The sequence below is a fragment of the Podarcis muralis genome, chromosome 7, assembly GCF_964188315.1.
Source record: "Podarcis muralis chromosome 7, rPodMur119.hap1.1, whole genome shotgun sequence".
Taxonomy (NCBI): domain Eukaryota; kingdom Metazoa; phylum Chordata; class Lepidosauria; order Squamata; family Lacertidae; genus Podarcis; species Podarcis muralis.
The window spans coordinates 42,055,794-42,082,882 of record NC_135661.1 but is presented as its reverse complement, the minus strand read 5'-3'; the positions used below and the strand labels follow the sequence as shown (position 1 = coordinate 42,082,882).

The 27,089-nt window shown below is 49.0% G+C and overlaps 1 protein-coding gene across 6 annotated transcripts in view; it reads right to left on the bottom strand.

Annotated features, from left to right (window-relative positions):
• CBFA2T3 (CBFA2/RUNX1 partner transcriptional co-repressor 3) overlaps positions 1 to 3,691 on the bottom strand; it is a 66,908-nt gene extending 63,217 nt beyond the window's left edge. For all 6 annotated transcript variants that reach the window (XM_028739987.2, XM_028739990.2, XM_028739988.2 and 3 more), the window contains exon 1: positions 2,463 to 3,691. The gene's annotated coding sequence lies outside the window, so the exon portion shown is untranslated. The remainder of the gene's footprint in view (positions 1 to 2,462) is intronic.
• Between the last annotated feature and the right edge of the window lie 23,398 nt (positions 3,692 to 27,089).

The following is a 27,089-nucleotide window of genomic DNA, read 5'->3' as shown; positions in this document are numbered from 1 at the left end:
TCTAGAGTGGTTCATGACACAGATGCAGAGTCCAGATTTGTAGCTTGCAACCTAAGTTGTTTTGCTGGGCTCACAACTCCTTTGTCCCAGAATTTATTTTCAGTTACAAGACTGAGCCCAGGGATGGGGGTAGCCACAACAAAGAAGACAATACCTCTGAGCATGTGCAAAGTGAAAAACCCCTTTCCCAGTGCAGCAATCACAGCCAGCTCACTCATATGGGATTATGGGGTTGTGAAATATAATTTCTAAATAGTATTGAGCTTGACGGTGGTGAATGAAGGGAGGGACTCCCTTCCAGCCCACTTCCTTAAGCACATTGATTTATTAATTCTGCGAAGTCATAATCATGGAGGTTCATTTGCTCACATTCTGCAGTCCTGCCCCACAGACAACCCCCTTCCTATTCACACACACTTTGCGCCTAATTTCTAATATGGAAAGAATTGGGATTTTAAGACTCTGGAAGTCACATTTTCTGGGCTGGAAGTTCTGCACCCTGCACTGGGCCTGGGAGTTACTTAGGCCTTGCCCATTATGAGGATGCAAACCTCTCTGCATATGCTCAGGGACATTTCTTTGATTTATGTTCATGGGCTCAAGGTCTGAAGCTGCAAGCAAGTCTGGCAATGCGGAAAAAATAAATCAGGTGTAAATCGGGGTCTGTTAGATATCTTCCCAGGCCTGGCAGTGTGTGTATGTGTTTTTTTAAAAAACCAAACAAGACAAAACCCTAGCGCATGGATGATTACTCAGCCAGGATACTTATTTGAAGTATGGAACGATCATTTCCTAAAAATTACACTGTCTGGACTCAACTTGGATAAGAAGCTCCTCAGGCAACTTGTAACCAGGCGGGTGCGAAAAGTGAGGCAAGAGTTGTTCGTCTTCCTTGCACAAGGTTCACACAAAACAATGTCCGAGTGGCTTTGGTGGCCCATGCTAATTAGTGGCTCATTTGGGTTTCCTGCCATTCTGTCCTCTGCCCGATGGTTCTCAGCAAGACTCCCTAAAAACCACATCGGAGGTTCTATGAAAACTGCACCCCACAATTTCAAAGCTGCTCACTCCTGGCTCGTCCACCTCCAGCTTTCCTTTCCCTACAGAAGGTTTGAATTGCCAAATCGCACAAGTTAATGTCATCCAACTAGAGCAAGAGGAAAGAGGCACCAGGCAGGTCTGGGTCAGGCTCCATCCACTCACCCTTCCAACCACGCCAATTAATGTCCCTAAGAAACTCTATCTGCCTTCCCCCACAAAACACACACGCACATTCTGCACTTGGACATTTCCTCTAAGGAATTAACTATCCCGCTAAATTGAAGAGGATGGTGATGTCTGCGGAGCACTTAACACAAGGGATCAAACAAAGGCGTCCTTAGACGGGGCAGAAGGGAGCTTCCTGCAATGGGACCGGAACCCCCCTTCTTCGGAACACTTAAACCTCTCTCCGTCTGGGTGCAAAGAAAGGGGTCTTTGGGGTTCCTCTTGCAAGGCGACGGAGCTGCGGAGCGGTCAAGTGTCGGGAGCTTCCACCGACCCTCGACAGGGACCATATCAGCTTCTCGCCTTGGCTGCGCTGAAGCGGCTGTCACTTGGGCAGCCGCTGGGTCTATAGCAGAGCGAGCGAGGACCACAAAAGTAAGACACGGTCTTTTCTTCAGAAAACAGCCCCAGCAGCAACTACAGTAATTTTGGGGGTACATCGAGAGACAAGGTACAGGAACCATCACTAGGTCAGGGGAACCAGGCGCGCGCGGCTTCCCAAGCCCAGTCAGGCTGTTCTGCCGTCCCGTGTCCACGCAGCCCCTTCCCCACAGTGCATTCAGGAGACCCCATAGCCAACCCTCGGGGAAATCGGTGTGGAGTATTTGGCGAACGGCAGGGCGGTTCAGGGGCGCACATCTGGCCACATCTCTCTCTCTCTCTCTCTCTCTCTCTCTCTCTCTCTCTCTCTCTCTCTCTCTCTCATATCTCTACCCCCGCTCCACCCTTCGCCTTTGTTTGGAAGTGGTAGGATAACGGGTGGTGGATCAAGCCCGGGTTTTGTTTTTGTTTTTTGCTGGTTTGCGCCCCTCTTGCCCGGTTGAGATCCGGACAGAGGAGGAGCGCAGTGGACCTCTTCATCTTTTGGGACAATTCAAAGAAACCACCGCGACAAGCATGCCCGGGGAGTGCGAGGCGGGGGGAACACAGCTGGGACACCCAGAGGCCAAGGGATGCCCGTCTCCCTCTCCTCCAACCGCAAAAACTTCACCAAAAGGTCAAAATAACAAAGGCAAGAGAAAGAGAAGACGCGAGTGCGTGCTGGGGGGGGGGGTCCCCTCTCGACGACATTTCTTCGGATCAGGCAACTTAACGGATCTCCCACCCGCAAATCGCTCTGTTCCCTCCACATCCCATCGCATCCCTACAGCCGGGAGGCTAGTAAGCTCTGTAAAAGAGAACGGAGCGGAACTTACAGTCCTGAGGTCGGTGGCGAGGTGAGGTGAGGTAATAGTCCCAGGAGAAGTCGAGGGAGGTGGCCAGGCGTCGGACAGTTCCCGGAGAACCCAAAAAAAGGGGATGGGGAGAAAGAAAGACGGGAAAAAAGAGAGAGAGGGGAACCAGTTAATCCAAACGGGGTTCCCGGGCCCCCAAGAGGCTCATCGACTGGGGCGAGGGGGCGCCCTGAGCAGGTGCGATCCGAGTCCTGGCGATGCCCGATGCGCCCCTCGACGTCCCAGCGGCGCGCCTTGCCTAGCGGTCCCTTCCGCCCGCCTGCCTTGGGAGAGGAGCTGTCCGTCTCTTTTCTGGAGCCCCTCCAAGCGGCGTCGGAGGAAAGCGGGCGTCGGCGCTTGGCTAGCGCGCCTACTCTCCGGCTCTTTGGTAAATGGCGCTCCCCACGCCGGGCGCCGGGCTCTCCGCTCACCGGCTGCTGCTGTCGCTGCGGCCGCCGCCCTCCGCTTGCCCGGGCAGAAGCCTGGCCGCCGCTGGACGTGGCCTCATTCTCGCTGCCCCTTCAGGCCTGGCGCTGAGTCGGGGCCATGGGATGAAGCCAGCCGCGCCGGGTCCCAGGTGGGGCAGTGCGCAGCGAGGGATCAGCTGGGTCCCTTCCTCGACGGCGGGCGAGTGGCCAGGCGCTGCTCCCTCGCCGTCTTCGTCGCCTTTTCCCTCCTCCTCTTCCCTGAGCTGCCTTCCAGCTACTGCAGCCGCCTCCGCCTCCTCCGCTCGCCCCTTCGGTGTGCCATCTGGCGAGGGACACCCCGCCCCCCCCAATGCCCTCTCCGCCGCTCGGCTCTCGCTCGCCGCCGTCCAACAACGCAGCTCGGCGCCTCTCTCTCCTTCCCGAGGGCTCCGCCACCTCCCGGGCAGGGAATCCTCGGAGCGCCGTCCGCCCCCTCGCAGGAGGACGAGCCGCGAGGGTGGCTCAGCTGGGCACGAGGGCGGCGGGCGCTCGCCTAGCGGAGCGCGTCGCGGGGAGCCGCTCGCTCTCCGCCTAAGGCTCCCGGTCTCCCTCAAAGCCTGGCCAGCGGCTCCGGGCTTCTCTTGCGCGGCGGCGGCGGCGGCGCTCGGGCTCCCCGGGACATGGCAGGCGGCTCTGCCTTGGCGGGTCGGGCGGCTTCTCGGCTCCAGCAAGCCGGGCAGGCGGCGGGCGGGCTCCTGGGAGAGGCGGCGGCGGCGGCCCCCCAGCCCGCCTTCCTGCCTCCGCTCGCTGCTGCTGCTGCTCCCGCTCTGATGGAGCCCAGCCCTGCCGGACGCGCCGCGTTGGATGCAGCGCCTGGCAGCGGCGGCGCCTTGCCTGCTGCTGCTGCGGCGACGGGCTTCGCGCGGCTCCCGGCAGGGGGCGCTCCACCCCTACTGCTGCTGCAGCAAGTCCAGCCCGGCAGCAGCCTGGCCAGGAGGCGCGAACCGACGCCGGCTTCTCCCACCGACTCCGGCTCCTTCCCAGCCTCCCTCTTCTCTGCGCGCCGGATGGAATCGCGCCTCCGCCACTTTGCCTTCCCGGGCTTCGCTGAGAAGGAGGCTGGGCGGCTGCTGCTGCCCTTTACTTGCCTTCCCGCGGAGCTCCAGCGCCTGCCTACTCGGGAGTAAGTGCCACCGGCATCTCAAGAGGCTTCCTCCTTCCGAAGCAGGGATCCAGGAACTGTGTCCCCTCGTGGAAATCGCTAGGTCAACTTTATGCCCGTTTCCCTCCCAGAATTATAAAAAAAGCCCTCCTAAGTAGAGCTGCCCAGGTCCATTAGGGTTCTGAGAGATCATAAGGCCCACCAAAGGGTCACTGGAGGGGAGCAGCCTGCTCCATCCTGGCGCCCTCCAGATGTTTAGGACCAGAAGTCCCATAGGCAGGGTAACTGTCAAAACAGGCCATAGGCCAAAATAACTGTCTGCTGCTGAGGCTGGTGGGAGTGCAGAAGCTGACTGGACCAGCAGTGGAAGCAACACATCATCCACTGTGAAGGCTGAACCCATTACTTTATGGGGTGCATGACAGGTTGTGTGACATTCACAGCACTGATCTCCAAAAGTGGGGAATGACTCAGGGGCCATATCTGTGTCTTCCACCTGAGGCTGTTGCTTCACTCTGTGTGGGTCATCTCTGTGTGGGACGGAGGAAAGAAGCAGAAGATTGTATTGACCAGGAAGCTTTTACCAGCTTGCATCTTCCTTCCTTCCTTCCTTCCTTCCTTCCTTCCTTCCTCCCTCCCTTCACCTTATAAACTCAGGTTGAATATTGCAGTTAACCCTGTTGACTCCTTGAGGAGCTTTTGTGCCTACCAGAACTCTCAGTGTTTGGTTTTGGCACATTTCATTGGTTGTCATAAAAGGCTACATATCCACATGTCGAAATAGCCAGAGAATGGAGTATTAATTGTATTAAAGGATGGTTCCTTGTGCAGACACTCGCCCAATATTTGCCTCTGTGAAACAGGTCATACAGGTTTTTAAATCTTGTTTCAAAAGTCTATCTGAGCAGAGGTAACAGTGGAAGGAAAGAAACATGTGTTTTTGCTCCAGTGGGAAGGGCTGGCCTTGACACACCACTTTTAACTCTCTTTAAAAGTTATTTTATTTTTATTTTGTAAAATTTATATGCCGATTGTAAAATACACTCAAAGTGGTTTACAAAAAGAAAGTACTGAAAATCTCCAAGCCTGAGTTACTGCATAGACAGAAGCCCCGTCCTATCGAGCCTCTGTAGCCCAAAACATGACAACATCTAGGTGAGCATCCTGTTCTCACAGTGGCCAACCAGATGCCCATGGGAAGGCCCCCACAAGCAAGACTTGAGTGGAACAGTGCTCTCCCCACTGGAGATTCCCAGGAACTGGGACAGTCTCCAACAGGGGAATGGAAACATAACCATTGTGGCTAAATGCCTCAACTTAGCTGGATTAAGTAGTCTAGGACTGTAGTTTGAGAAAAGCATTATCTATGGGCTCAGAGGCATGCTGCCTGCAGCACTGCAAAGAAAACCAAATACCCATGTGTGGCATAAAAAAACCCTAATATCTGGGACCTCTCTTTTGTGGCCAGACAAATGCTGCTGCTGATTTTTATTCCTTGGGCTGGAGAGATCAAAAAGCATTGTCACACTATGCCCACTTTTTAAAGCAGTGAGGTCCAGATTGTATCTGTTGGGAGACAAAGTACTGGAAACTTGGGGTGCTTTTTATTTGTAATATTTTGATTTTTAAAAAGCTTTTTTAAAAAAACAAAAATAGAGTTTAAGTGGAGGCAAGGAGGAGAGGAGCAGCTCCAGTCAGGCAACACACCTGCTACCTTGCACCAGATCACCAGTGAATGGCAAGTCCAGACTGAGGGAGACTGAGATGGCAACAGGTTAGGAGGCAGTGGCAAAAGAGCATCCTCCCTTGGTGACCACATGATGTGGAAGAGAGACAAGAGAGAGGCAGCTGCAGCACGTGCTCAGTCAACTCCTTATGTTCTGGCCAGACCCTGCTTATTAGAATAAGTGGGTGGCCATAGAAAGACTCTCTGGTGTTCCAGACAGGGTGTCTCTCCTAGCCCTACCTGAAGATGCCAGGGATTGAACCTGGAACCTTCTGCTTGCAAAGGAGACACCCTACCACTGAGATGCAGCCTTTCACTATACTGGTGCTAGAAAAATGCTAAAAAACACACACAGTGACACCGACTTATTGTTCTTTGGGATCTGGCGATTTGTTCCTAGGAAATATAGCAAACAGGACATCAAAAAATATTAAAACAACAAGAAGCACGATTAATATTTTTATTTAAAACATTCCAGCCAGTATGATTAAATTCCAAATTTGATCTTTCAGTTTTCATTTAATTACAGCAATGGGCATTGAAATGTGTATCTGGATGCAGAATGTATGAGATGTAAGTATTAATAGTATTATGTCCATCCTCTACTCCACCTCCTCACCTCTCTACTAATGTAAAACACCTGTTGAAAAACCTATAATGAGAGAATGTGTATATATATCTGTAATCAAACAGGGCTACCTTGCTAAGCTATTCAGTCTTGTATGCTTAAGCCAAGAAATTGTCTCTTCAAAGATATGTAAGTACATAATTATGAACTTTTGCATCAAAATGGATTCTTTGTATATAGTGGGAGAATTTATATTTACTTTGTATTTAATTGAACACCTAGAAGTGTATTATGTTGATTCTGATAAGATTCCGTTTGGATTATTATCAGTTAGCACTAGTAGACGCATCAATGGCACAACTGAAGAAGGCCAGAAAACTGTGCTCAGGGAGTGTGCTATCTGCCAACCCCAACAAATTGGCGCTACCGGGGGCGAAACAGCAGCCTCTCAACTGCATGGACTGCTAGGGCGAAATGGGGGTAGAACGTGTGGGAATGTTCTGAGGTGCAGGAGAGGATATATTATAGGATTATATCCTAATCCAACTTGTGCTAACAAGTTCCCAAAATATCAGCAGAGTTTATAGACATTCCCCTTTAAGTTCGCAACAGTAACGCTTGCACAGGTTCGCTAGAACCTCTGTAATAATTACTCTGGTAATTTCCCCTTTGTTCCCTCTTAAAATACAAGACACAACACAGTCTTTATAAAACGTTCTGTTCACAATGTGATCCCAGAAGGCAGACAGACTTAAAAAGGTAAAATACACTCAGAATCTATCTTATGGAAGATTGTCCCTTAGTCCTCTCTTGGCTGAGAGCCAAGAGGGCATGTTGCGCCTTCAGAAGATGAAGATGAGAGAGAGAGAGATATGGCTGCCTGCCCTGTGCTTTTATCATTTACCTGCACAGGTGAGGCCACACCCACCTCTGGTCACATGCGGAGGAAGTCCGTCCCCAGGAAATTTACCTGCTTGCTCGACAGACATCCCTCCCCATGTTCTAACGTATACACTCTAGGAATGTTGTCATTGACTGCTCCTGCATTTTACATCCCACAGAACGCTGGCACCCTGTCTTCTTTATTACTTCATACACTGCTTCATCAGCACCTCACAGCTACCGGGAACAACACTGAACTTACCCTTTGCTTGAATCTTCTTGAACTTATTTTAAAAAAACAAGAAAAAATGAAAAACTGAGTCAATAATTTGTAAGAACCTAGTAAAATCTGATACTGCAAGTTCACTTTATTTTAGGTAGTTTGTAAGTTTTCATGGCACTTTGTAAGTAATTGTCTCTTTCTCACATATTTGATAAATGGTGTAAAATTATTTTTGAACAACTGTGTGAATATTTGTCGCCGACGTGCTGTACGAGTTGCACTTCACTGTACTGAGTCCATCTAGCTCAGTATTGTCTGCACTGACTGGCAGCAGTTCTCCAGGGTTTCAGACAGGGAATATTTTCCAGCCCGGAGATGCTGGTGATTGGACCTGGGACCTTCTGCATGCAAAGGAGGTGTTCTGCTGCTAAGCTGTGGCTCCTCCCATCCACCCTGAGCCATCAACACGTAATGGCAGCTATGGCAATGTATTAATAATATCTGAGTCCACATGTGCCAGTCACCAGAGATTAAGGCTTCAAGAACTGAGGCTCAGGCCTTGTTGAAAGCAAACCAGACCAGGCACAAGGCTAGAGAATCAGGGCCCTTATTTTGATCCTGCAGGGTTTTTCTTTTTTACCCAGTGAGCTCACACGGTGCTACCCTTTAGGGACCTCTCTTTTCATCCCATTACGGAGGCAGACTGCAAGGTCAGGTGAAGGAAGGTTGCTGGCTCCCCATCTGCGAAGAGACAGATGACATTTCCTGCACATTGCCCACTGAAAAGGCAGAAACAAAGCTTTTGTCTGGGAGCCTCAGCACAGCTCGCGTCGCCTGGTCCACGGAGAGCTGATAGGGAATGCCAGGCAGCGGCTTGAATTGCCGCTACGCACAGATGATGGCTTCGGCCTGATATGACATTTATCTCCCTCAGCAAGGAGATGGATTACTTATTCACGGCTCCCCCACTCAGGAGTTATCAGGTGTCTCCTCGTGAAGAAAGATATCTTCTCCGATCCAGGCCTTGCTGTCAGGATCAAACTGCTGGTGCCACTGCTGGGCTGCTGCCACTCCTGGCAGGAATTTGGGTGTCGACAGGAGATGTTGACCACATGCATCACTCAAAAGGCCTGTCAATCAAATTGGTTCTCCCGCTGGTGTCAAAACAGTGAGCACCTTTATGTGCCAAGCCAGAACACTGACAGGCTTAATTATTGCCCCCCTGCCCTATACTTTTCCAGTTGTGAACAAGCCCTTAAGAGTAAACAGCATTGCCAGCTAATCAAAGAGGAACCGGCCTGGCCTGCCCCCAAGCCTTTGACGAGCATTTCATTTTCAGAAGCCACATGGAGATAAATGTCACCTCTAATGCCTGCAAGTCAAGCTGCTGTGAGAGGTACATATGAAGCTACCTTCCACTGAGTCAGCCCATTGGTCCAGCTGGCTCAGTATTATCTGCAGTGCCTGCATTTCTCAAACTTGGGTCCCCAGCTGTTGTTGGACTACAACGCCCATCATCCCTGACCACTGCTCCTGCTAGCTAGGGATGATGGGAGTTGTAGTCCAACAACAGCTGGGGACTCTTCAGGCCCAACCCTATCTGGAGCTACTGGAGATTGAACTCAGGACCTTCTGCATGCTTTGCCACTTAGCCATGGCTCTTCCACTTGAGTCACAGTCATACCTCTTCCTTGCCTAAGTAGAGGACTGGAAAGTTGTGGGCAGGTGTAGGAACCTCTGGCTTTTGCATGGCTGGAGTGTAGCCTATTGTACAAAGGTAAGAGTCGCATCCATCACCCCACCCACTTTTGCTTCTAGCCCCACCCACCACTAACATGCGGCCCTCAGAAGGCTCCCCAGAAAGGAATGCGGCCCTTGGGGTTAAAAAAGATGCCCAAACCTTGTGCTAGACTACAGGAGGCTAGCTAGAAACATGGGCAAGTATTCTGACCTTTTATAAGGCAGGTTTCCATGAGAGTTAAGTCAGAAAAGTGAAAAATGAAAAATAGGAAGCTCATGCCGACTTTTGATCATTTATTATGCTATTGTTATGCTGGTCTGAATAAGATGAAACCCAGCAGAGTGGTGGTGGTGGGGAAGTGTTACTTCACAGAGATCTGACCCGAATGGGCTGATCTTTTGAGCCAGGGCTCTTTGGGTCACATAACATCCCTGCTTCCCCAACCTACACTGCTCTGATATGCACACATGAAAGATGGGCGTATCTGTTAACATTGTTTTCTTTGCATTTCTCACTTTCCCCATCTTAAGTTCAGTTCCCCAGATTTCCACATCAGCGTGTGATTCCCCCCCAAGTCCTCATGAAAATCCATGATCATTTGGCTGCAAACTTCTAATATACACATTTTCGTCCGCAATTTTGCCTAGCATTTACAATTTTGCAGAGCAGTTTCTCCTAATACAAAGCATAAGAATGTAAAAAGAGCCCTGCAACTGGATCAGGCCAATGGCCCATCTGGGTCAGCATCCTGTTCTCACAGTGACACAACCAGGTGCCTCAATGGGAAGCCTGCAAGCAGGACACGACCACAAGAGCACTCTTTCATCCTGTGGTTTCCAGCAACTGGTATTCAGAAGCATGACTGCCTCTGACCACATTTTAGGACATTATTTACACTAATAGATGCACTTTTCAGCACACTTTAGCATACGTTGATTAGGAAGGCTTACTTTTCAGTGCAAACTGAATGGCATTTCTCTCCCTCTCCTCCTGCCTTGGTGGTGGTGTGGAGGGGAGAAGGGAGGATTCCCTACACATCCACTATCACTGCGCCAAGGAGCAACTGGCGAGGCTAAGTGATCAATATCCTCTGGATACAGAGGTCTCCTGCCATGCTGATGGCAGCTATCGACTGAGACACAGACTCACAAAAGGGCTTTGTCAAGTGCAGGGGAGAAGCCCCTTCTGACGTGACGTTAGCAGAAGATGAAACTGCAGAAGGGTGGCCTTCGCCTCGCCCAGGCTTCCAAACCTCACCCGCTCCAGCCCCTGGCACTGTGCAGAATAGATAGAAGTTCCTTCTTGGCTGGCAGATAAAACCACAACAAAAACTGGCCTCTTGGCTGAAGACAACTTGACATGTTTTGCCTCCCCGCCCCCTCCCACTGCCCTCTGAATGTCAGTTTGGGCTGCCAAGGTCCCCCCCACTCCCCAATTTATGCACAACATGGGCTGTAATTTCAGCCTGTTGAAATCATAATTTACCTCCAGGAGAAATAACGGTCTGCTTTTGCTGGTTTTGTTCCGGGAGCTGTGTAGGAATGTTAAATGCACGGCATGCCACTTTGGTTCAATTGCAACTTAACCACAGCTTTTATCCAGGGGTGGATAAAGGCAATTTTTTTCGGGGGGGGGGGTTGCACCAAGGGGTTGCATTGTGCCAGCAGAGAGCAGGCTGGATCTATCATTAGGTAAAGTGAGGTGACGGCCTCAGGAAGCAGATGCTGGAGATGGGGCAGCAGTCGCACCCCCTTAGTTGTTCTTTCCAAGACTCCCTGCACCTGCACACCACCACAGTTGTGGGTCCTGCAAAGGGATGGGTGGGAGGAGAAATTTGATTCAGTTTGCATTTAAGGGTGAACGTACATAAAGCATACTTTCCAAAACAACACAGTCATAGCTTGGGTTGAAGTTGCTTCAGGTGGAGCATTTTTGGGTTGCGCTCCGCGGTGACCCAGAAGTAACGGAAAGTGTTACTTTCAGGTTTTGCTGCTCGCGCATGAGCAGACGCTCAAAATGACGTCACGCGCATGCGCAGAAGCGGCAAATCACGACCCACGCACGCGCAGACGCGGATTGCATTCGCTTCAGGATGTGAACAGGGCTCTGGAACAGATCCCGTTTGCATCCAGAGGTACCACTGTATGTGAATCAAAACATGGCCAGTGTTTGAAATTTGCACTTCTCTGAATTTTGGAGTCTGGGTTTGTGGCCAAGTCGTGTGTACATGCATAAAAATGCAGACATTTGTGTCATGAAAATACCATACAAAAATGGGTTATATGAGGGGAAACATGTCTATTAGGCAAGATAGCATACAAAAAAATGTGTATATTAGGAGAAATTTGCATTAAAATGCTGGTGGATTTTCAGGAGGATTTAAGAAAAAGAAAACTTACAAACTGATGTGGAAATGTGAAGAACTGAATGCGTGAAAAAAATGGGATACTTAGCAAAACTGAAATAGACAGATTCCACCACCGCCACCACATCCCTAATCCTACATGGCAACCTAAACTAGTTTGCTGCCTCTGATATAGTGGAGGGCAGCATCCCACCATTAGTACTGAAGTAAGATTCTACTGTCAGTCCAGTGCACAAAATGGCCAGGAAGAGCCATTTGTCCTCTACCTCAGGTAGTGAAAGGTCTTATGCTGTCCTTAGCAGAGGAGCACTCTGACAACCAGTCCAGAGGATGACCCTAATTGCCAACTTCCTCCTCCTTAGTCTCAGTGTTGCCCTTGTAGAACTCAACAGGGAGGAGGGTGAGGCAAAACCTGAATGAGTTAGCTCCACCTCTCTCATAGGCTCTGTCTCCGCCTCTTGTTGGGCTGAGCTTTCTGTCATCTCACCCTCCAAGCCCAATGGGCACCAGCCACCACTGCAACTGTGGAACTCGGGGAGATTCACTGAAGTTTGAGCTTGAGCATCTTGTGGCAGGACTGTTGAAGGCTTGTGATTTGGGGGTGATGCCCATAAATGGGTTTTAACATTGGGGAGGTTTAGCTAGCTAATCATTCCCATATCTCCCCTGTTTTGTGTATTGGTACTCGGAAGCTTGTGGGATTGGCAAAGCTTTGAAAACCGACATAAATATACTCCCCTCTTCCATCGAATCCTGCCAACCTGAAACTTTCTCCGCATTCACCATGCACTTGGTTCCCTTTGGGGAGCAAGGAGAGGAGAGAGAAATGATAAACCACTGGGGAGAAATGTTCTCTGCATGGCCCTAATGCATTGTTTGAAGGCCTTCCAATACGCCAAGGCAGAGAAATATTAACAACTGAAAAACTGGGAACATGAGGTCTCCGGTTGAATTACTGGTTTGTGCCACCCATGCGTGCTGGCAGAAAACAACCTACTTTCTTCCCTACATGAACATTGCCTTTTTATTCCACTCATCAGGCACAAAAGTATCCCAAAGTGGACTTCTGCAAACATACAGTATGAGAAGTCGCTGCCCTTAGTACACAATCTAAAAAGCATGACCCAAAAGGAAAAGGGACTGGTACAGAGGAGGGAAAACCCAAACCCAGGCACTATTTCTTAGTTGCATTGCATGCATGTAGAAATGTGTTGTGCTGCATCAGAGCAGAATAAGAAAAGAGACATGCATCTTCATGTTACAGGAAACAGTGGTACATAACATGTATACCTGCAGCTTCTGTATTGTTTTAGAAAAGTTGGGCAGATTTGGAAAGACCCGCAGCATGTGCAGTCCCAATGCACCTTCCTGCTCTAGGGCTGCACTAGTAAAAAATGGTGTGGCAAATTGGCAGTATAAGCTGGCCGTGCACAGTGCTGATTGGCCCACACCTGTGATGTTGCCCTTTGCATCCCTGGAGCTGAATCACCTGAGGAATAAGATGACAAATACATGAATAAACAGAATCACATACAGTGTCCCCCCCTTTATTTTTTTACAAAAAGAAGTTTAAAGGCAACCAGCCTGGCTGGAGCATGTGGGTTGTAAGACAGCATTTAACTTGCTGGGATGCAGTGGCAGCTGGTGATCATTGGGACTGATACGTTGGAAGGCAGGGAGACCTTTATAGCAGATGAAGTCAGAACTAGCGACAGGCAGAACCGCCCCCTGACTGGCTTTCAGTAAGAATGGGCTGGATGTGATCAGTGGGACAGCACCCTGTCTGCCTAATGGACCACCCCCCATTGTTGGGGTGCACACCTGTCATTCTAGTTGTGAAGCCAGGAGGAAGGATGCTCTTACATCCTATTGTATCAGCCCTGCTTTTAGCCTAACATGCAAGTGGCCCTGAGATTGATGGTCTGCCTGTCTAGCCTGAGACTGTCTTCCCCGCTTGGCTAATGGCTCCCTGGTGACTCTGTCAGCCCTGATGTTGACAGTCCTTTTAATGGAAGATATTGGGGGGTGGGATTGAACCTGGGTGTTCCTGTCTCTCGCCTGCATGAGCCTACAGGTAGGGATGGGCAAATCTGTTGGTTTTCATTTCTCTCTGTTCCTCGTTTTTCCAAACGTAAAGGCAGCTCTCCACAATTCTGCAGCAATTTGTGATATTGTTGCTGCTGCTGCAGTTGTTAAAAAAACCCTTATGACATTTCACCCGCATTTTAGTCTGAATTTCTCTGATCAACACCTTTTTGTATGCCGGTTTGACCAAAATGTGCATTTTTGCATGTTGTTTCCCCCAACAGAATGCATATTTGTATGTCACTTTCAGTAACATATGCATTTATAGACACACTTGACCCTAATATAGTCATTTTTGCACACATTGCTTTGTTGAAGAGCTGCACTGCGAAATTCAATAAGCTGTGAACTTTGAAGAAGGGCTGCATTTTGCTTTGCCTTTTGTTTTCAAATGTACGGATTTTATGTGTTCACTTTTAAGTGCCGTCTGAATTGAATTGCTCTTCCCATCCCTACTTACAGGCCCTGGGATCCTCACTGCTGCCTTCTTCCCTGCTCTTGCCACTGCCTGTTTTCCCCCTTCCAATCCTACAACCATCAAAGGGTCTCAATTCTGGGACAGCAAGTGGGCGGCCAGAGTGTGTGGGGGGTGAGGAGGGTGGGGGGGAAGTGTTCTAATGAGTTTCTGTCAGTCACCCAGACACATGATTGATGGCTCCCTGTGCAAGGATTGAGCTCTGGAGATTAAGGGTACATGTTCTGTCAACTTCTCCTCCCTCTCTCCCTCTCTCTTGCTCTCCCTCTTCTCTCTCCTGCACTTTGATATTTTTAAAGGGAAGCCTCGCTTCCTCCATCCCTCAGAGCCACCCACATTAAAATTAACTCCTCTTATGCAAATCATCAACTGCATAAAAAGTTTTTTTAAAAAACCCAATGCCTCCTCTTTGTTATTTAAACAAAAGCTTCTATCCTTACTAGTGGGGGGAGTGCGGGGAGTTTTTAAAACTGTGTTTCTTGCCAACAGGAGCCAGCCTAAAACTACAGACTTTTCCTTCTGGGATTTGTGCCCACAAAGGGGTTTGCAACCACCAGAGAGGTGGGCACGACTCAGGGTTCAGTTCCCTGCAACCAAACGGGGCAACGGATGGTGCCCTTGTTTTCTTTTCTTTTTCTGACGATGTGCATATTGCAGGGGACATATGGTGCCTCTCAGCGGGGCTTTGGAAGAAAGCGGCTGGCTGGGTGCGGATCTCTTTTAATACTAAGCAGATCCCTAGACTCGCTCATCTGTCAATCTCTGAGCTGTGTCAGGAGGATCTTCCAAAATGGAAGAGGGAAGGAGGATGCCTCTCCAATGTTGTTCTGGGCCACAACAAACAAACAAACAAACAAACAACCACTCCCCAGTGGGTAAATGATCCAGGCAAGGAGATGCAGTTTCCTCTGAGAAGGGTGGGGGCGGGCGGGTTGTACAGCCTGTGGGTGTTTAAACTGGGGGAGGGGCTCCAGAAGTCCTTTTATTGTGCATTTGTGGCATCTGGGCACATGATCCTGCTATTAATATTATTCACACCTGCAAAAGTTTCAGGGACAACATTTCCCATCAAGTGCATGTCTTGTAACATCCTGCTGAAATCCTGCAACTTTTCATACCACAAATATACTGTCGCTTTTTTGGGGGGGGGTGTCCCAATTTCATTGTCTTATAGCCCTTTGGGACAGTAATAGCATGATAACATTGGGGAAGCACCGCAGAACAACTAAAAAAGCAGAACAAAGTTGCCACTGAGGAGCTATTCTTGTGCCAAAAGCATGATGTAGAAAACACCCTCAATAAAACACTGGTCTGGAAAGGGGCTGGATTTGGGGTTCCAGAAAAAATAATTGCATCAAGTGAGAGCCCTGCTCCTCTTGCCTTTCCTTGTCTCTCTGAAACTCCGAGAGAGAGAGAGCACCACTCTCTCTATTCCCAGCAGAGAAGTCGTAAGAACAGAATAAGAGGAACAGACCATGGGGGCATCTTGTCCAGCATTCTTTTCCCACAGTGGCCAGCCACTTGCCTTTTCTGGGAAGCCCACAAGCAGGATCTGATCACAAGAGCACTCTACCCTCCTGTGGTTTCCAGCAACTAGTATTCAGGAGCACGACTGACTCCAGTCACGGCAACAGAGCATAGCCATGATGGCTAGCAGCCATCCATAGTGTTCTCCTCCACAGATTTGCTGAAGGCTCTCTTAAAACTATCCAATTTGGTGGCCATCAATATCTCCTGTGGAGCGAGTTTCTTTTATCTGTTTCGAATCTCCCTTTAATCCTAGACTGCTATTAATGCCCAACATGAATAAAACAAAAAAAATTCCTTCCAGTAGCACCTTAAAGACCAACTAAGTTAGTTCTTGGTATGAGCTTTCGTGTGCATGCACACTTCTTCAGATACATCTGTAACATGAATAAAACAGTTATTTTTAAATGGCACTATTCTCTATGTCTTTTACTCAGAGATGCTCCAGGCCTTGAGTTCTGATTGCACTACTTCTTCCCCTCCAGAAAACCTCTCTCTGAAGGTATGATGGACTATCATCTGCTCTCTCCCTCCTCCAATAGAAGCAAGAGAAGGTGACATCCTGTGTTCTGTATTGAACAGAAGCAGGGTGGCCTTTGGTGGCCTGTCTCTTTCTGAATACTGATGCTTCAGTGCTGAAGGGGAGAGAGAGAGAGAGAGTTAGGGCTGGCCTCCAACTTGCTGCCACTCACAAGTGGCAGCCTGAGAATTGTGCTCTGTGCCACATCATATCCAATTTCTTCCATGATTTTGGAGTCTCCCTCTCAAAGTGTGCAGGCCTGCATTGCTTCAGTGCTAACATCTATTGGGACAAATGCCTTTAAGAGAGAAAGTGGATCTCCAAAATCCAGCAGGTAAAAACCTCTTCACGGCATGCAGGTCAATGCAGATCATCTGCTCCTTGCTGCAGATCAAAGTTGCTGTTTAAAGGCATAAGAGCAGAGGCAGGCTGGAAAGTTGGCAACTCTCTCTGTTGTGCCCCCAGAAATAATACTGCCCCAGAGGCCATTGAAGTGGGGAGACAGGGGAGAAATCCAGGCTTCCCTTTTTCTTCCTCAGATGCTGAGGCATGTTGGCCAGAGGCAAAGCCAGCAAGAGAATTTAGAAAGGAAGACAGTGTGGCCAGATGTCCAGGGCTGACCTGAAGTCTCCAGGTTTACCTGGCTCCCTTCAGGTGGCAGGTGGAGGGCTCGAATCTTCAGGTGAGCGAGAGTGCCTTTAATTGATTTATTTTTATTAAGAAGACTATATGTGCAGCTTGCAGGCATCATTAGCCAGGCAGGAGCCAGATGAACATTATTGCATACTGTATATTCTCAGCTGGGGGTGGGGGTATCTGCTCCCCTCATCTCCCTCCTCCCCTCTCCCAATTAACCTCCATTTCCAGGGCTCAGTGGTGGGAGGGCATGTGGAGGAAGAATCAACAAGGGCCGCCCCCATGATATCACCAGGGGCTGCCTCTAGGTTTCAGGTCTGGGCTCTAAAATCTCAGGGTCTGGGATGATCCTGACCTACTAAAGCAAAGGAAGACTGTGTTTCAGGTCAAAAGCACCAACCTCTGCTTTGCGCAATGTTTGCCTGGCATGTGCAATAATCCTCTGCAGGGGAGACAGACAGGAGCTGTGGCTCTGGTGAGACAGTGGGGTGCGATGGCATGGGCTCCACCCAGGGCTGACCCAGCCTGAGGCTCTTCCTCCTCCTGTCCTTGGGCTCAGAACCTGCCACCTCTGTGTCTTTGTTCCTCCTTTTTGTTTTCCTCCTTTTCTTTTCTTGCCTGCTAATTTTTCTTACTCCCTTGACAGCTCCCGCTCCAAGTTATTTGCTGAGATCATAGAGTTCTGAGTACACAGTGAAGAGCTGATTGGTATTCAAGCCACATCTTCCTGCTCATAAGTGTAAGGGTGGGTTTTTTTGGTAGGTTTTTTTTTAAAGAGCCGGTGGCATTAATTTATCACACTTTCTTCTGCACAACACTCTGGGAATCCTCCCCCTGTTCGCTGAGTGCGGCTGGCTTCAGCAGAAGAGTCAGCCAGAAAGAGCCAGATCAGTGCCACAACAAGGAAAGAGAATTGTTAAAACCTGTTCCCCATTTCTAAGCCTGGATGGAGGCAGTGAAATGCAGACAACAACATGGTGGTGGAAGTCACAGAGCCATTGCAGGGCTCTTCTGGACAGCTCTTGGGGTGTGAGAGCCCAAGAACATAAGAAGACCCTGCTGGATCAGGCCAATGGCCTATCTAGTCCAACATCCTATTCTCACAGTGGCCAACCACATGCCCATGGGAAGCCCACAGGCTTCTTGTCCCTTGCAGTCTGCAGCCCCAAACATCTAGAAATTGCTTCCTGGCAAACTTGTGAAACATTCCAAGGGATTCTGGAGATGGCCTCTTAAATCTCTTGAGGTACAGCTGCTTGGTGTCTTGATCAACTCTGCAAACAGATAGTTTTGCCTAGGGCAGAAATTAATGAATTTCTTACACAGCATTACACTTTTGCACTATCAGAACCCTCAAGGAAACAGAAGTAGAATCCTAGGAGAGGCCATAGCTCAGAGGGTAGGGCACCTGCTTTGCACACTGAAGGTCCCGGGTTCAAACCCCAGCATCTCCTGTTGAACAGGATCAGGTGGAAGGAGGACTTTGGACAGCTATTGCTGATTGGAATAGACAACACTGCTGAGATGGATGGATAAATGATCTGACCTGGTGTTAGGTCGCCGTTACCAATTGGGGTAATCCAGTACTAACTCTGCTGTCAATACTGTGAGACACCAGAGCTATCACTGCATCTGTCTGTAATGCCAGTGTCAAGACCCGAGCCAGACCCTTTCCGACCCTGATTGTGGGCTGCCTCGCCTTTCTCAGGACCTCTACATGTCTTTGTAATATTAACATTCTTCTTCTTCTTCTTCTTCTTCTTCTTCTTCTTCTTCTTCTTCTTCTTCTTCTTTGATTTATTTATTGGCCTTTATCAAAAGATCGTAAGGCAGAGTACAACTTTAAGAACACATTTTATGGAGCATCAATAATAAAAACACAATAAAAAGCAGAATAACAGACAGCATAACAATAATAAAATAACCATAATGATACATTAGCATTTATACCAGACCATCCACACATCATTCCATTTGACTACTTCTTCTGTGATTTTCTTCCCCAATGTTAGCATGTTATTGCCATCCACACTTCTGCTCTAAAGAGCCACCAAAATAAACTGGAACATTTGTGGTATGATAAGCTACAGGATTTCCACAGGAAGCTACAAGGCATGCACAGATTGGAAACAAAGCACTATGTCCACCCCGAAACTTTTCCAGGGACAAGGAGTATTGAAAACAGGGTCATGTATAACTGCCCCAGTACCATAACGGGTGCAATTCATCATGAATGCACAATAAAAAGGATGTCTGGAGAGGCCCCCTGTGGCAAGGGAATAGAGCTTGTGGCTAGAGCTGTGTTATTATGTTATTATCAGCAGAGCCTTGAAGACCCATCTTGGACCAGGCTCAAGGGAAGCCCTGCAGAAGATGCCTAATGGGCTGCGCATGGCTATGCATGCGCTGTGCAAGCAACTTGCAGAACTGCCCCCTTGCACAGGCAGCCAGCCCACTGCTCCTGTCCTCTTCCTGCTGCCGCATAACACTTTCCCTGCTGCCCAAGGTGGGCAATTGGTATTCATGAGGTGGTGCCTTTCCCCGCACTCCCACCCCCTTCCTCCCCATTGATGCCTGGGTGTGTTTGTCTTAATCTCAGTGTCTAAATCCAGCTCGCAGCTAATCCCAAGAGCCAGGCTGCAGAAGGGCATGTTGTTGCCTTTTTAATTTCATTTGAAACAGAAGCGCTCTCCTTTCTTGGCTTTTTTTTTTTTAAATTCAGGGTGGAATGCACGGAGGAGATAAGGGACTTGGAGGGAACCAGTGGGCTGAGGAAGGCAGCTCCCCTGTGCTCTGGAGTTATCGCCACTTGCAGCTGCTTCCGCCTGGGTGACATCTGTGAGGCAGGAAGTTCCACTTGCCAGTTCTTGAGAAAAGTAAGTGTGTGTGTGTGTGTGTGTGTGTGTGTGTGTGGAGACAGGGTGGGGGAAGGAGCTGTCTTGTTTTGTGATTGCCAGTCACTTCCTCTTATTCGCTTCCCCCTCCCAAATTTGTTTGTTTGTTACCTAGAAAGGGCCTTTGCTCAGTGGCGGTAGAGCATCTGCTCAGCAGGCAGAAGAAGAAGAAGAAGAAGAGGAGGAGGAGGAGGAGGAGGAGGAGGAGGAGGAGGAGTTTGGATTTGATATCCCGCCTTTCACTCCCCTTAAGGAGTCTCAAAGCAGCTAACATTCTCCTTTCCCTTCCTCCCCAACAACAAACACTCTGTGAGGTGAGTGGGGCTGAGAGACTTCAAAGAAGTGTGACTGGCCCAAGGTCACCCAGCAGCTGCATGTGGAGGAGCAGGGACGCGAACCCAGTTCCCCAGATTACGAGACTACCGCTCTTAACCACTACGCCACACTGGCTCCTGTGTTCCAAAAGGTGTTCCAGGTTCAATGGCATCTCCAGATAGAGCTGCAGGAGACTCCTTGCCTGAAACTCTGCAGGTCACTGTACTCAGCTTGATGAACCAATGGTCTGGTGCAGGATAAGGCAGCTTCCTATGCTCCTAAGATCAAGTGATGGCAAGCTCAGAGAAGAGCATCTGAGGCAGATGCAGGTGATGTGGACCACAAAATGCCAGCCTTTGTTTCAAAAAGAAGGGCGCTGCTAGTCAGCATGGACCCAGAGAAAACCAAGTAAATATATATCCCCTAATTTGTTTCTCCTAACCATCAGAAACCTATCCTACTTCTAAGGTCTTGGAAGGGATCTCACAGGCCTGCTGATGCAGGTGACCCACTACTACACCATCCCGGATAAGCAGGCTATCTGCTTTCAGCTTATAAGCCTCTGACAAAGGAGAATCCATACTGGAGTGCTGCTGCCAGTCAGTGTAGACAACATTGATCTTAGATGGACAAATGGTCTGAGTAAGAAGAACGGCTTTTCTAGGAATCTAGAAGCTGCCTTAGATGGATTCAGGCCATTGGCTCATATAGCTCAGTACTGTCTACACTGACTGGCAGTGGCTCTGCAGGGTTTCAGGCAGGAGTCTCTCCCAGCCCTGTGTAGAGTTGATGGGGATCAAACCTAGAACCTACAGCATACAGGTGTGATGTAGGCTAGAGAGAAGGGGCAAAAGAGAAAGAGACATGACCAAGTGTGAGTTTCATGGTTGGGAGAGATTTGAAACTTGGCTTCCCACAGCCAAACCTATTGCTGCATCCTAACAGCACTCTCCCCTCCCTTCCCCCTTCTGCCTAGCTGTGGCTTATCATAATCTATCATCCCCCCCATCCCAAAATGGCCCATCTCTGCTCTGATTGGAGAATGAGTCAGCCAATCCCGAACTCCCACAGCCTCCTGCCAGCTCTTAACTTTGGTACTTGGGGACCTTCCTTGCCGTCCCTCCCTGAGAGTGGCAGGACCTGTGATGGACATTGGGATTGGGGCAGGGCTCACCAGCCTTTCTATTCTTGCTTAGCCCTGTGGCAGGAGGCTTGCCTGGGTTTTCTGAGCCCTGTGGGGTGGAACGGGCTGCAGGAGGCCTTTTAATGATGGGGTTTTAATTAGCTTGTGTTGCGCTTCCAACACCTCCTGTTCCTGCGAAACAAATCAAGATGAATTAATAGCCGTCAATCTAGCCCAGCCAGACAAGGCTCTGGGTGACGTATTGCGGCAGGGAAGACAGCTTTATCAACCCTGGTCTGGGCAGGAAACTCTGTGGCTGGTGGAATTGAAGGAAAGGTATTCCTGCAAGGAGAGCCCAAAGGAAAATGGAGGCTGAAATGTGGGTGAGGTACCCTCCTGCAAGCATTACATGGAATGTCTCAGAAGATGGTACCGCATGACAACAGAAGAGGTCAAAACGTATTTCACAGAGTTGTCATCGGATTAAAGAACTCTTAGTTGTTTAGATAAATTCTTCTGATACTGTAGCAGAAGCAGCAAGCTGAGTTACTTGCATTGCATGAAGTTTAGAACTGTACACAGCCCGATGTGGATTATAAATGAGGATAAGGATATAAGGAGGTTTTGAGAACAAATATAGATAAGATAGAATGGCCTGATCATCCTTACACTGAATTTTATAATGATCTGGTAGTTTGAAATGATGTTAGTGAATGTCCAGTCATTAAATTAAATGTATGATAAAGGTAAAGGTAAAGGTAAAGGGATCCCTGACCATTAGGTCCAGTCGTGGCCGACTCTGGGGTTGCGGTGCTCATCTCGCTTTATTGGCCGAGGGAGCCGAAATACAGCTTCCGGGTCATGTGGCCAGCATGACTAAGCCGCTTCTGGTGAACCAGAGCAGCGCACGGAAACGCCATTTACCTTCCCACCGGAGTGGTACCTATTTATCTACTTGCACTTTGATGTGCTTTCGAACTGATTAGGTTGGCAGGAGCAGGGACCGAGCAACAGGAGCTCACCCCGTCACAGGGATTTGAACCGCCAACCTTCTGATCGGCAAGCCCTAGGCTCTGTGGTTTAGGTTGTTGTTAAATAACTGTTGTAAGTTGGGGATGTTTTTGGCACATCTAACAATAATTATAATTATAGTCATGACAATGCAAACATTATTTGGGCAGTTTTCCTATTCCTGCTCATTTCACTGGGTATTGTGCAGAGGAATTTCTACAAAAAGGAAAATAAATATGAGTTGATTAATGGTATTAATTACCTACACAATAAATAAGTTACGTGTTACCTGTACTTGTGCTTCTGGAGACTGGCATGCATGCTGTTGGTTTTTTAATGGTTTGACTCTTCCACTGGGTTTGGAGAGCTTCTCCCAGTCTGCAGGCACATTTCTTTGCAGTCCACGTACCAGAAGCGTCATGCTAGTGTTGAGCAGGGCCAGAGGCAAAGGTAGGCGGGGAAAAGGATGTGACACTTACCTCTGTTTGGCGGGCTGCATTCGAGTAACAAACAAACAGGAAAAGTCAAAGGTTTCTGTATGTACACCCCACATCTCTCCATCTTCCATCCAGGCAAGCCAGAGGCATTAACACAGTTCAAGAATGCTTATTAGTCAGTCAAAAGAACCCAGGGAGGGTATCATTGAAGGGCTTGGCCTGGGGAAAGTCTCAAGGGCTTGCCAAGGAAACTGGGGGGCGGGGGGCGGGCTGCATTTTGGTCTCTCGGTCCTCTCTCTCTCTCTCTCTCTCTCTCTCTCTCTCTCTCTCTCTCACACACACACACACACACACACACACACACTGTGGTTTGCACAATGATTAATAATAACAATAATTTTATTATTTATACCCCACCCACTCTGGGCGGCTCCCAACAGAATATTAAAAGCAAGATAAAACATCAAACATTACAAACTTCCCTAAACAGGGTTGCCTTCAGATGTCTTCTAAAAGTCAGATAGCTGTTTATTTCCTTGACATCTGATGGGAGGGCGTTCCACAGGGTGGGCACCACGACCAAGAAGGCCCTCTGCCTGGTTCCCTGTAACCTCACTTCTCACAGGGAGGGAACCATCAGAAGGCCCTCAGAGCTGGACCTCAGTGTTCGGGCTGAATGGTGGGGGTGGAGACGCTCCTTCAGGTATACTGGGCCAAGGCCCATCTTTCCTTTAAGTAACTCAAGATGACACCCGTTATGTTTCTGGAATGATATGCAAACTTTAAACATAGCCAGCTGTTGAAATGTTATATTAGGGGGGAAATTCTTCGCAAAAATGTGTCCATTAGGCAAAGTGAAGTGAAAAATGTGTATATTAGTAGAAATTTGCACTGAAATGCTGATAAATTTTCATGAGGAAAAAAACCCCAACAAAAACAAACTGCAGACTGGTGTGGAGATATGAAGAACTGAACTGAACATTTAGAACTGGAAATGAAAAACTGGGATAAACAGAACTTTGCAAATTCGCCTGTCCCTGCTGTTGGGTATGTGAGCTCAGTGTGATTTTGTACATGTTTGAAATGTGCACTGCTCTGTAGTCAGAGTTTCACTCAGACCATCGGGCCAATGCCTATCCCTAGCACCATTTTGTGAATGGAACAGAAGAGAAACGTCGTGGGAAGCAACAGCGTGGCCTGGCCTTGGCCACCTGCCCCATTTCCAAGTTCCCAGGCTAAAAACAGGGCTTTGTTATCAGTGGCAAAGGGGCTGTGTCCTCTCAAGTCTGCTTCCCTTTCCCCAGCCCCACCCTCCCTGCTCTGGTGCGCTCATTGAGATAACAGGTTTTCTCTCTCTCTCTCTCCCCACTGTGGAGCCAGGATGAAGGGTGGGCCAGGGAGGAATACCGTTCTGCAGAGGGCCACAGGGTGGGGTAGGGGGGCGATCGAGAAGTTTGCTGAGCTGCTCAGCTAGTAAGACAAACACTTTTCTTGTCAGCATCCAAACAGTATCTCGCTGCCCCTACAATCACTGCCCCCAACGTTTGCAAGTCAGCCTGCTTTCCCCTTGTGTGTGAGTTCTCTTTCCTAGCCCTTGGTGGGTATTAAAGGCTTGGCGGCATTTATTTATTTTATAGTATTAAGTTAACAGGATTTATATACTGTACCACTTAGTAATCAAAACCTACAAGTGTTCTAAATTAAACTACTAATAAACTCAGATCTTAGAAACAAGTTAGCCTTTGCAGAAATAATAAAGAAATGAAAAACAAATGCCGCAATAGCAGCGACACCAGAATTTGCACCATTAAATCTGCATATGGGAGCAAACCAAGTTGATACTTACAAGCAATTAATGGGTTTTCTAGAATGTTAATAGCCCAACATTTAATAGCCCCTAAAAAGGGTGATCTTGGCTGCTGAAGGGGAAGCCTGAACTGTACCAGCTTTAAGAATTGTTTAAGAATTGGTGCCTGAGACTCTCCTCCCCCCTTCCCTCCCTGTCCCTTTTTCCTTGTGTGCACTGTTTGGTTGGTTGGTCGGTTTACAGATTGCAAGCCTGTGTGGGCAGGGACTGCCTTGTTTTAACTGGCTGTATGTAAGCCAGTCTGGGAGCCTTTTTGGCTGAAGGGCAGGGGACAAATGCGCTGGTTAAAGATAAATAAATTGGAAAGACTCAAAAGGACTTACTGTACTCTGGATCATTGGTACAACAAGGGATGGGACATAGCCTTCTAGGGGGCCTCGCCAGCTTGCCCGCTTCCCAATGCCGCAGTCTCCCCTCTCCCAAAAGTGTAAACCCAAGACTTCATGCAAAGGCAGGGCAACTCAGGTCCAGCAACTATGAGACTCAGGGCTAGCCAGTGAGGCCCAATTTGAAGCAGTGGGGAGCAACTTGAATTTTTGTTTGTAGGGCCCCAGTTCACAGCCAAAGTCTGCAAAATCTTATATAAAATCCATCTAGATTGCCCTGGTGCAGGGACCCCTTAGGAGCGGCATGCAGGGTCCAATTTGGCCAAATTGCTCCAATTGTTTTAAGGTCAGTCCTGATGAGACTGTGCAGGGGTTGGACTGACAAGTCCTGCACCTTCTAGGTCCTTGGTGTCACCATTCAGAGTACAGACTCAAGGACTTGTTATGGAAATAAAGGGACAACCTTCTAAGCTGGCCATGTGCGCAGTCTACACAACCTTGGGAGCTGTAGTTCGTTAAGGGTGCTGAGAATTGCAGCTCTGCAAGGGACACACTACCATTCCCGGGATTCTTTTGGAGGGGGAATGTGCTTTAAATATGTAGCCTGGGTCTTCCACTCAGCCTGGGCCTGTGCATAGCAGCCGTCCCCTCCCCTCCCCTCCCCTTTGGACAATAGGCACACCTCCCACCTGCTCTGCCAGGATCTGCCACTTGAGCCGCGCCGTGTGTTGTGTTTGCCGTGGCCAGCTCCCTTTCGGCTGACACCTGTCAGCCTTGTTGGGACAGGCCACCCTTCTGCCCTGAAATACTGTTTGATATTTGGGAAGAGTCAACAGCTTGGCCCTGTGTGTGCGTCAACAGAGTTTGATGACTCTGATGCCCAAGAGGAATGAATGGTTTGTGTGTGTGCAAGGGTGGACAATCTTGTGGTTCCTTCCATATCTCACAATATTTTGTAGAGAGGACACTTGTACACTTTGGGGTGGGGCTGAAACTCAGTGGCAAAACACCTGCTTTGCATCCTGCTTTAACCCTGCCCAGTGGCCTCTAGCTATAATAATCTCATGCTGCAAGCGAGGGGCAAGATCTCTAGGAACACAGGAGGCTGCTTGATGCTGAGTCAGACAACTGGCCCTCCTAGTTCAGTATTGTCCACCCTGACTGGCAGCGGCTCTCTAGGGATTCCCAGCCCTACCTGGGTTTGAAGCTGGGACCTGCTGCATGCAAAGCAGATGCTCTACCTCCGGGCTACAGCCCTTTTCATGAGACCCTGGAGCTGCACCGAGAGCCTCTTTCAGCATGAAAACTGCAGAGCTGCTTCCAGTCAGGGTGCTCAGTGCTAAGCCAGATGGACTAAAGGTCTGTCCTGATAACAAGGTGGCGTCACAAGGCCTTTGACAGTAGAGGTGGAACATAGCCATAACAACAACAACAACAACAACAACAACAACAACAACAACACTTTATTATTTGTACCCTGCCCATCTGGCTGGGTTTCCCCAGCCACTCTGTGCAGCTTCCAACAAAGATTAAAATTGCATTAAAATGTCACACATTAAAAACTTCCCTGAACAGGGCTGCCTTCAGATGTCTTCGAAATGTCAGGTACAGTGGTACCTCGGGATGCAAACGGGATCCGTTCCAGAGCCCCGTTCGCATCCAGAAGCAAACGTAACTAGTGATGGCACATCTGCGCATGGACGCGTCGCTTTTCGTCGCTTCTGCGCATGCACGTGATGTCATTTTGAGTGTCTGTGCATGCGCGAGCGGCGAAACCCGGAAGTAATGTGCTCCGTTACTTCTGGGTTGCCACGGAGCACAACTCGAACATGCTCAACACGAAGTATGACTGTAGTTGTTTATCTCTACGACATCTGATGGGAGGGCATTCCACAGGGCGGGCGCCACTACCGAGAAGGCCCTCTGCCTGGTTCCCTGTAGCTTTGCTTCTCGCAGTGAGGGAACCGCCAGAAGGCCCTCGGCGCTGGACCTCAGCGTCTGGGCAGAACAATGGGGGTGGAGACGCTTGCCTCCTTCTCCATGATTCTGCCTCTGCCCCCTCTTTTAAAGCCACCCAAGTTGGTGGCTATCACTGCCTCCTGTGTAAGCGAGTTCCATAGTTTAACAGTGCACTGCCTGAAGAAGAACTTTATTACATTCTTACTGGTAATGCCCCTCCATTAAACCTCAAACGTCTAGCCAACCTTTGGCCCTCCAGATGTTGCTGGACTACAACCCTCAATGTTTCTGACAGCAACATCTGGAAGGCCACAGGTTAGCCACCCTGCCCAGCAGCCTTGCAGGACAGCTGCCTGACCC